Source organism: Sciurus carolinensis, chromosome 8, assembly GCF_902686445.1.
Source record: "Sciurus carolinensis chromosome 8, mSciCar1.2, whole genome shotgun sequence".
NCBI classification, from domain to species: Eukaryota; Metazoa; Chordata; class Mammalia; order Rodentia; family Sciuridae; genus Sciurus; species Sciurus carolinensis.
In genome coordinates, this window is record NC_062220.1 from 133,990,038 (window position 1) to 133,999,936 (window position 9,899).

General features: G+C 50.5%; 1 pseudogene; it reads left to right on the forward strand.

Moving 5' to 3' along the window:
- The first annotated feature begins 4,570 nt into the window (after positions 1-4,570).
- On the forward strand, positions 4,571-5,441 carry LOC124991527 (40S ribosomal protein SA-like; annotated as a pseudogene).
- The last annotated feature ends 4,458 nt before the right edge of the window (positions 5,442-9,899 follow it).

The window sequence follows — 9,899 nt, forward strand, 5'->3', positions numbered from 1 at the left end:
ACCTAATCAACTGTGCACTTTAAAGAACAGTAATGTATCAACGCTGGTTTATCATTAGGAGAAAAGTACCTAGGTGTGCAAGAGGTGGGAACTCTGCACTGAGCACGGGTATTTGCCTATAAATCCAAACCATTCTGTTCTCCGATATGATGGTGTGGACATGGTTTGAGGTTCCCCATATAATACTGGCTGTGAGTCATTTAGAGGGTGGAAACAATCCAACTCTGATGTTTAGAGGTGGGGTCTTTGAGAGGTGGTTAGGACTAGATAGGGTCACTGGGGCAAAGCCCTGATTATTACTGAGTATGGTGGCTTTATAAGAGAAGGAAGAGACACACGCATGCTTCTCATCTGTTCCTCATGGTGCCCTGTATGATCTCGGGAACATAAACCTTTCTTCTTTATAACTTACCCAGCCTGTGGTATGGTGCTATTAGCAACATAAAACAAAAATGATGCAGCTGGCAAAGGAGAACAATTTGTACCAAGACAGCACACTATCCCAACAGCTGAGGATGCAGCCTACATCTGGAGAGGGACCCAACCCATGGTTTCTCTGAGAAGTATCTCTTCCAGAATGAGCACTGGATCATGGATCCCGAAGGCTGGAGAGAACTTGAGCAAAGTCACATGACCTTTCTGAGGGTAACTGACCATCTATAAATGGGACAGAGACATGCTTTTCCCCGGAGAAGCCATAAGCATTGCTAATCACGGGCACCATTTACAAAGTACTCAGTAGGTACAATGGAAAGTACTTCATCATCTCAGTTAATTCTCACAATACTCTATGAGGTGATAACTATTCTTGTGCCCATTTTACCAATAAGGAAATTGAGGTTAGCTGAGGAGACTTGTCCAGAACTAGATAGTCAGGGAATGTCCAAGATAGGACTTGATGGCAGATTTTCCCCAGAGCCCATACACATAAGGACAATGGTTCCTCTAATCAAGAGACAAGACTGTAAGCCCGACAAGAGTAAGAATTGTGGTTTTTGCCTTCACAGATGTATTTCCTGTTCTTAGCCTATAATAGGTGCTCAGTAAATATGTATTAAGCGATTTCATAAGTGAATAAATGGATGGGGAAATTTTATATGCTGCAGAAATGTATATTTTCATGGTGATTATTATCACTTACACTAGTTATCAATTATATCACTCTTAAAACTTGCTGGTTTAAAGCAATATTAATCATTTATTACCTCTCACATTTTCTGTGGGTCAAAATTTTGGGACCCACAAAAAATTGGCTTGGCTGAGTGGTTCTGCTTAAGGAACTGTCATGTGGTCTTGTAGTCAAGGTGTTGACCATCCTGTAGTCAAGATGACTCTGTAGTCATCTGAAGGCTGACGGGAGCTGGAGGAGCCTCTGCCAAGGTTGTTCATCCACATGACAGGCAAGACCATGCTGGTTGTCGGCAGGGGGCCTCAGTTCCTCTTCGCGTGGGCCTCGCCACAGGGCTACTTGAGCATCCTCACATCATGGTGTCTGGCCTCCCCCAGAGCCAACAATTCCACAGGCCAAGATAGAGGCTGCAATGTCTGTTATGACCTATCCTTAGAAGTCACATCTCATCTTCTACTGTTCCCATGATGTAATTCTCACTCAACTCTGGAGGAAATTCTATGAGGGAAGGATCACTAGGGGCCATCTTTGAGACCATTATTCATCTCTTAGACCTGAGACTAGAAGTTGGAGTTCTCTGCATTGCCCTTCTAAGATCAGAGATGGTGATAAAGACACAAATATCTCACTTCTGTCCCAGGTCATCTCTTGAAGACTAGCACAAACTCATGGAAGGGAGACAAGGGTTCTCTTTGGACTGAAAATAAATCCCTTCGGTTCCGATCACCATTTCTGGTGCTATATCTCGGTACCCAACTTGATCTCCTCTTGACCTGGTCAGTTCTTGGGGCCTCCGAGAAATGTCTTTGTGGTTTCTCATCTCTACTCTTGCTTCCCACATGGAAATGCTAAAATGGTTTTAATATTTATATCAATCAGGTCAATTCTAGTGGCAATTGGTTCTGATTGAACTAGTAAATAGAAGAAGATTGTCTCTGGTCCTTTTTTCTTTTAGTCTCTTATTCTTCCTGCTTCTCAGTAGGCAGCGTCTTCACCCTTCAGTACCCTGGCCCATTTCCTTTCCAAGCCAGGACGTCTCACTGTTCTAAGTTCTACTGTCTCCTTAGTGGAGCAATAGCATTGTCAGTCATTAACACTATAGTATAAATTTTACCATATGACTCCAAGTCCTGTACTTCTTTCTTGATGACAATCATGGCTTCCATTGGAATATACTATTATATTTCCTTTTGCTGACCATCCCAATGTGGCTAAGAAGTAGCCGTTGGCCAGAGAACAGGATTCCATGTATGTCCCATCTCAACGCCCTTACTTTCTTGCTTTTTCAAACCAAAGCCCCTTCAGTGTTGCCTGGGTTACTAATGTGGACCTTATACTGGTTATAAAACCTTCCAGAACTATTCCCTGCTGTTCTTTCCTGAATCCTTTACCTAGAAGGCTGATTTCTACTAACTACACAGAGATACCACCTTGTCCTCTGACTCGGGAAGGGTGTTTCTCTGCCTGGCTCCCTCCCTGCAGGTATGGTTTCCCAATGGTTGTACCTACCAACGGCCCACGTGAACCGTCTTTCACAACCCAGGGCCTTAACCATTCCAGAAACAACATTCCTCCCCTGCTCCCTCCAGACTTGGCGTGTTAATGGCTCCCCTCTCACACCAGCTCTGCTTCACCACTCCTTGGTGGTCCCCTTAAACCTGCCCCTGCCTCTGTAAATAATTCAGCCCTCTCTTCTCAATTATCCCTCTTGAATACACCATCTGTTTGCTGCTGGGACCTTGAATACAGACTCCCTTGCTGATCCTCACCTGCCTCCTTCTTTTCTTCCTTGGCAGAAGCTGCAGGAATCTGCTCCCAAATTCTCCGATGCAGCAGCCAAATCAACCAAGCCTCAAAGAGTTTTGCCAAAGCCCTGGGGTCTGTGGAGAAGATGCATTAGAAGGTGACGATGGCAAATGCTTCAGGAGAGATAGGTTCCAGCTGCTGAGCATGGTGCTAGTTGAGGGGATAGGGTGGAGTGGGGTAGGGGACAGATTTGTCACACCACCCTCCCCAGCTCGGTTTCCACTCAGCTAGAAGCCCCTGCTGCTGTCTTCCACTGTGTTCTGCAGAAGCATCCACCGGGGGTGTTGGAGAAGGTGCATCTAGACTACAGCTTCCGTATCTGTTAGGGAAGATTCCAGAACTAAAGATAAGAGATGTCAGGGTGTTGATACCAGGTATCCTCGTGTTTTAAAATAGTGTAATAATGGAAAATTTGAGGAATGTGCAGTCAATGGATCAGGAGATGACAGCCATGGGAAGAACAGGTTGCTCAAAGGAGAGGCGCGGCGTACACCAGGGGGCGCCACGTGGAGCAGCACCAGGGACGATCAGGAGGTAAAAGGAGAGCGGGGTCTTGTGGGAAGGTGCGGGCAAGTGAAGCAGGTAAGCGGGTCCGGACTGGCTGGTTGGCGTGGTTAGGGCAGCGGACTGGAGGATAAGCGCTAGGTCAAGGAGATAATGGGGTGCGGCCTCCCGCGGGGGTTTGCATTTGGGAAAGCATGCTCCACAGCACGTTATTACCTCCAGCAATTAGGTAACCGAGACAGGGACCGTCACTGAAAGATCAGCAAGGCGCCAGACGTCAAAATCCAGAAAGGAATGATTAATTCACCCTAAGATTAACTTTCAAAGGCACCCCACGAGGAGTCTAGATTTGTCAAAGGGAAGCCAGAGGTCATGGAATATTCCAGACAGGGAATCAGAGAATAACAGCAGGAGGGACTGGGGTCCAGGACTCATCAGCGCTGGCAGAAGTTCTGATGGGCAGATCTACGCTCGCTGAGTGGGCTGCTCCCCGCCCACCTCAAACCCCAGCCCGTCCTCCGTCCACCCAGCTGCAGTGGATACTCCCATGTCTGTGGCCTCCCAGGACCCAGTTCCTCTTTCCTAACAGTTTCCCTAAAGACCCTGCCAAGAGCTGGTCACGCCCACTCTTCAGCCACGTGGTTTGGGTGGGTGGACCGACTTGAGCCCAGCAGGGGATCCCCTCCCCTGGCGCATGACTGGCTCAGGGACGGATGCACGCAGCCAGTCAAGACCACCAAGCCCGGCTGAGGGTCGCAGAGGCTCTGGGGAAAGACAGCCTTGTGCGTCTTCCCTGTGGACTAACAGAAGGCACGAGGACTCCTCCCTGGGATACAACCGTGTGAAGAACCGTGGCAGCCGTTCCAGGGCGGCAGGACGCGGGAATCGAGGGGCCCAAGAAGACAAAGGACCCGGGTTCTTGGTGACATAGTCAGGATGCGTCCGGATGTACCTCTGGGCTTTTCAGTTACCCCAGGCCATTAATTCTCCTCCTTGTTTAAGTGTGACTCTTGATGTCCTGAAGAGTCTTCCCTCTTTTCCATGTTACCCAGGGAGGGGTCCACGCGCTACCCAGGGGTTCATATAATGTCCTTCTTGATTCCCGTCCTAACTTAAAGGGAAACTGTCACAATGTCCAGAGCCCTGGACATCCTGCAAATGAAGGAGGAGAATGTCAGGAACCCACTGAGGTGGCACCAACCTTGATTTCCGGATGGAACAGTAGGTCTACCAAAGGACAAGCAAAGGCCTCTACATCACAAACCTGAAGAGGACCCAGGAGAAGCTGCTGCTGACAGCCCAGGCCACTGTTGCCATCGAAAACCTGCTGATGTCAGTGTCGTATCCTCTAGGGGTACTGGCCAGCGGGCTGTGCTGAGGTTGGCTGCTGCCACCAGGGCCACTTCATTGCTGGTCGCTTCACTCCCGGGACCTTCACTGACCAGATCCAGGCAGCCTTCCGGGAGCCACATCCGCTGGCGCTTACTGGTCCCAGGGCTGACCACCCGCCTCTTACAGAAGCAGCCCAGGTCCATCTGCCCACCGTTGCTTTGTGCAGCGCAGACTCGCCTCTGCGCTCGGTGGGCGTTGCCATTCGATGCAACCACGAGGAAGCTCATTCTGTGGGTCGGGTGTGGTGGATGCTGCCCCGGAAGTTGTGCGCATGCGTGGCACCCTTTCCCGGGACCGCCCACGGGCGATCGGGGCTGATCTCTGCTTCTCCAGAGATCCCAAAGAGACTGAAAAGGAGGAGCAGGCTGCTGCTGAGAAAGCTGAGACCCGGGAGGAATTTCAGGGTGAATGGACGGTTCCAGCCCCTGAGTTTACTGCCACTCAACCTGAGGTTGCAGACGGGTCTGCAGGTGTGCAGGTGCCTCTGTGCCTATCCTATCCCGCTGTTCCCTACTGAAGACCGGAGCGCCCAGCCGGCCACTGAAGACTGGTCTCAGCTCCCACTGCTCAGGCTACTGAGTGGGTAGGAACAACCACCGAGTGGCCTTGAGCTGTTCTGAGGACACTTATTAAGCAAAATGGAAATAAGGTTATGGAAAATAAACACCTTTCTTTAAAGAGAGAGAGAGAGAGAGAGAGAGAGAGCACTTCCCTGATACACCATCCCACCTCAAAATGCGGTTCCAAATGGCTATCCTTTCCGAAGCCTTCCCCAGCCCTCCCTGTCCCTAGAGCTCACTCTGCTCTCCCTCATGTGGCCTCTGCCTCCAACTCGACTTGGTGAGAACTCGCCTTCCAAAGACGCTTATGGAACTATCGCACACGCCTGTGGCCGTTTCCCTCCTCTGGCTTAGACCTGGCCGGTGCTGAATGACTGGTATGTGCCTTTCCCCATGTCTGGGGTGACCCTGTGCCATGCAACAGAAGGAGCCCTAAGTGCAAAGTTCCCCTCCTATTTCTGACCCTCTACACTGTGGCCTGGGCTAAGCCCCAGGCCCTCTGATTACTCCCAACTGGGAAATGAGAGCTGGAAGGAGACTTGAAGGTTTCCGATCCTGTTCTTCGCGATCCTGGCTGTTCCAAGTGGCTACTTCGGGGGGCCTCTCCCCAAGGAGTTGGATTGGCTGGGGGATAACACCCACCCACTCTGCTCAGCCACAACCACAACGGCTGCCTAAGGAGCAAAACTAAAAGCTACCTGAGAAAACCATGTCTAAGAGATCGAGCTGATCTTCGCGTCTGCTCACCAAGAATCTCGGTAGAATTACTCCTCTTTGCCCTTGGAATTTCTGTATGTCCACTGACTTGCTTTAGCCAATAAAATCTGAGTACATGTGAGGTATGCTACTTCCAGGCAAAAGCTTTAGAAGAGAGTGTGCAGGTCAACTAGTCCTCTCTCCCCTGGTGATCGTGAAAATGCATCCATACACAGGCTCCATTAGCCTGTTTTCCCAAAAAATCTGATAAGCAAAGGCTACCTCTCCTCACAACACACACCCAACACCACACGCCTTTGTCAAACTACATGAGTGCAAAAATAAAGTTTCATTAAGACTCGGTGATTTGGGATTAGCTGTTACTATAGCAACGCCCTAGCCTAGCCTGATGGATGGAAGCCCTTCTCAGTCTGAGGTCGTGCAGTTGCCATTTATGAAGTTCTGTGGGTCAGACGAAGGGCTCAGTGCTCACTCTATACACTTGGATTCATTTAACTTTCCCCACAGCTCCAAACGGAAATCCTATTGGCTTACCCATTTGCAGATGAGAACCCTGGGGCCCCAAGGGGTTCAGGAAATTGGCCAAGTTCACACAGCCCATAAGTGGCATGGTCAGGACCCAAAGCAAGACCAGCATTGAACACCTTGGTGTGCTGGGTCCGTTCAGCTCATGGGACCTGACTGTGAGCATCTCCTCCTAAGTTCACGTTCAGAGACGTCATATGGGTAGCTTGAAATCAGCCACAGTGGGAGTATCTACACCGTGGAAATTAGCAGCTTAAGGTTTTCTTTTTGATCCCAGAGCTAGTTTACTACTGCACTATTGATTGGACCCATATTATCAGAGACAGCCACGCTGAGTTCTAATCCTCGGAACGTGCTCCGGGAAATCCTCAGAAGCTGGTCCAGGATGCTATGGGATCCCCCGAGGCGTTGGTGGTCACCGTTGTGGGGGAGGTCAGAGAATCTGCAGTGAGGCCAGAAACAAGCCACGGAGTCTAGAGTGGAGGCGCTGAGAAGGAGCCGAGAGAAGGGGCTCTGCAGGATGGCTGGAGAAATGTGCTGTGAGATCAAGAGGTAGAGAAAAATCCAGCAGGGAAGGAAAAGCTTTCCAGAAAGGGGACCAGCGTCTCTAATCTTTGGAGCACACATTTTGTTAAGTCTGCATAATGCATGAAGCAGGCGCATCCCGGGGACAGCTGGAGTTCAGGACAGAAGATCAAGTTGACAAGATTGGCTTTGGGGTAAAACAAGTCGGTGGGGGCTTGGCTACCGGGACTGACCCACATTTCTGTGTTTACACGGCAGCAAGAGCCGTCACCGCTCATCCGTCACCCCCAACGAGCTTTGCCCAAAGTCGCTTTCCCTGGGGGCCTTTGGGACCTGGAATCACAAGGACAGCTGCCCTGGTGCCGGCTTCTGGCTGCAGCTCCCACACATCCAGACCTCCGCGTTCATTCTTGGGGGCGATGGCCACTCTGCCACTTCTAGGCAAGGTGACCTTGGGCCAGTGAGTTTACTTCTCTAAGCCTCAGTGTGGCCTTCTGTAAAGCAGCGTGTCTGACTCAGACAGCACTGTGATGCAGAGTCTGGGACAGTGTGTAACAAAGGGTGGCCATCAACCTTTGTCACTAGAAGGAACAGCAGCTATGATATCTAACCGCGCCGAACACATTCGGAGAGTTTGCTTTAAATAATACTTTGAGTCCCCACAGCAAGCTCAAAGTACTGTTCTTGCCCCCATTTTCTAGATGAGAAAAGTAAGGCAGAAGAGAGAGCTGTTTGCCAAAAGTCATAGTAAACAATGGCGCTAACCAGTTGTCTAGCCCCTGCTCAGCATCCAGCAGTGGATAAACATTACCTCACCCTGGCCTGTACAACTTTAAGAGGTTAGAGATGATTTCCATTTCAAAGAGGAAGAGACTGAAGTTCAGAGAGTTAAATGGTCTAACCCCCAGCAAGTAAGCAGCAAAGTGGAACTTAAAGCCTAGATAGGTCTGTGTGCCTCTTGGTGCTGGTATCCTTCAACCATTCTTCATTCCCAGAAATACAAGCAGCCACCCTTATTAAGGCTAATGAACGTTTACTTGGCAATTAAGATATGCAAGACTCTGGGCTGAGCACTCTACCAACATACTCTGGTATAATTATCACGACAGCTGCCAGAGGTGGGCACTTATCCCCATTTGACAGACTCAGAAACTGAGGCACAGAGAAATTAATTCTTGTCCAAGGTCACAGCTAGAAAGTAGCAGAGCTGGGGTGTGTACCCAGCTGTTGTGACTCCAGAGCCCATAACCACCAGGATGTATTCTGGGGTTGACTCAACAAACACCGTTGACTTGCCCTGACAATCCCAGGTCCTCTCATCCTGTCTGACCAAGATCCAAGTGGTTTTGCTGAGGAGCAGAGCCTTAGTTGGAGGCGGGAATAATAGAGGGGTTAAACATGATGGACAGAAAACTAGACCAATGGTCAGTGGGCTGGGCCGCTCCTCCCTCCTAGCGTTCTTTGCTCCCTCAACCCCCACAGGAGGAATCCCAGGACCATCCCAGGTCTATCCTGCCAATTAAAACAGGCCTGGAGGAGGGAAAAAATCCCTGGTCTCCTTGAAGACAGAGAATCTCCCTGCCCTCCATCCCTCCCTTCCCTTCCCTAGAGAAGGCACCCAGCAGAGACCGGGGCTGCTGGCTGGCAGAGGCATGGAATGTCCAATGTCTGTCCCTGGTTTTTTTGGCTAGAAAGATCTATCAACGCAGAAACTTCTGAAATGACCAAATGAAGGCGGGCGGCTGCTGGCTGGCTGACCTTCCAGGGAAAGTCAAGCCAGGGGCTGGAGAGACGCTTGGGTCCGGTCGTACCCGCTCACCCAGAAGCATCGCCAGTCTGGGGAGGGCCCAGAAGCAGAGCCCCAGCCAAGGAGGAGACTTCTGGTCCCCGGAAGAGTTGGTCTAAATTCAGCAGGAGAGGCCAGTCCTGCAGGAGCCCAACCCCAGACCCTCTGGGCTGCGCAGGGGTCAGGTGGCTCTGCCCCCTCCCTTTCTTGCTTCCATGCCTGAGACACTCCCTGATGCCCAGGAAATCTTGAAGTCCCTCACGCGGCCTAGGGGACCCTGAGTATCTGGACCCTGCCAACCTTCCCAGCTTCATCCCATGTGTGTCCTGGATCATTCAAGAAAAGCTGCCCCCAGCCCCGGGCAGCAGCTGCGTCTCCTCCCGGAACCTTGCTCAGGCTGCTCCCTGCCAGAAGGTTCTTTGTTGGCCACTCTCGCCAGGAGGATGCTGGTCGTCTTTTAAGCCTGACTTCCTAGGGTTCTTGTAACCAATTACCACAAACTGGTGCCTTAAACAACAACAAAAGCATTCGCTCACAGTTCCTTGGGACGCTAGCAGTTTGAAATCAGGATGTCACCAGAGTCTCCTTGGGAAGGTGCTAGGGGAGAATCCCAGCCGGCATCCTCCTGGCTCCTGGTGGATCCTGGCAAACCGTGGTGCTGCCCTCCTCTAGTCTCAGCCTCCGCCTTCGGGCCTTCCATAGCGGCCTCCGCTCTGTGCATCTGTGTGTCCTCGCCAAGTCGTTTAGAAGGACACCAGTCATTGGATTTAGGGTCCATCTTAATGCAGTGTTTTAATTAATTACATCTGCAAAGACCTTATCTTCAAGTGAGGTCATCTTCTGAAGTTGCCAGGGGGTGTGGATTTGGAGGAAACCCTACTCAGCCTCAGAAAACCAATTTTCAAATGGGTAAAGTGTCACAGACCCCTTTATTTTATTTATCTGCTTTTATTTA